Consider the following 696-nt stretch of genomic DNA (forward strand, 5'->3'; position numbering starts at 1 on the left):
GACAAAGTCAAATGATCCCATATTCTAATACCACATGGATTTTAACATCCTTTCCTTAACTGAGTATATGTGAAAAATACTATAGCTATTTCAGATACTATGGGGGGCAACATTAGTGTTAATAATAAATAGGGTATAATAAAAAAACACTTTCTTAAATATTGATATGTGTTTCCCTATCTGTGTTTGTTTGAATACGGATGTTGCTAAAACCCTAAAACTTCATAAAACTGCACCATTCCCCAAAGCCAGTATAGACATTTAGCTATCTTAATTTCAAGGCAAATCTCATATTTCTTTCCCTTTCAATGACTTTTGGACTTGGAATTTCCAAGGCACAAAATGAGATTAATGTACTTATGGGGATAAAATAACTGATTTGCAATCAGAATTGTCTGAAACACATGGTTACTGTTTTGCAAAATATAATTTATGGTTATACACAAGAAAGGTAATAATGTTGCCAGGTGTGGTGGCTTACACCTGTAATCCCAGCACTTTGGAAGGTTGAGGCAGGTGGATCACAAGATCAGGAGATCGAGACCATCCTGGTAAACACAGTAAAACCCTGTCTCCCCTAAAACACAAAAATTAGCTGGGCGTGGTGGCATGCGCACCTGTAGTCCCAGCTACTCAGGAGGCTGAGGCAGGAGAATCGCTTGAACCTGGGAGGTGGAGGCTGCAGTGAGCTGAGAT

Source organism: Cebus imitator, unplaced genomic scaffold, assembly GCF_001604975.1.
Source record: "Cebus imitator isolate Cc_AM_T3 unplaced genomic scaffold, Cebus_imitator-1.0 Scaffold109, whole genome shotgun sequence".
Classification (NCBI taxonomy): domain Eukaryota; kingdom Metazoa; phylum Chordata; class Mammalia; order Primates; family Cebidae; genus Cebus; species Cebus imitator.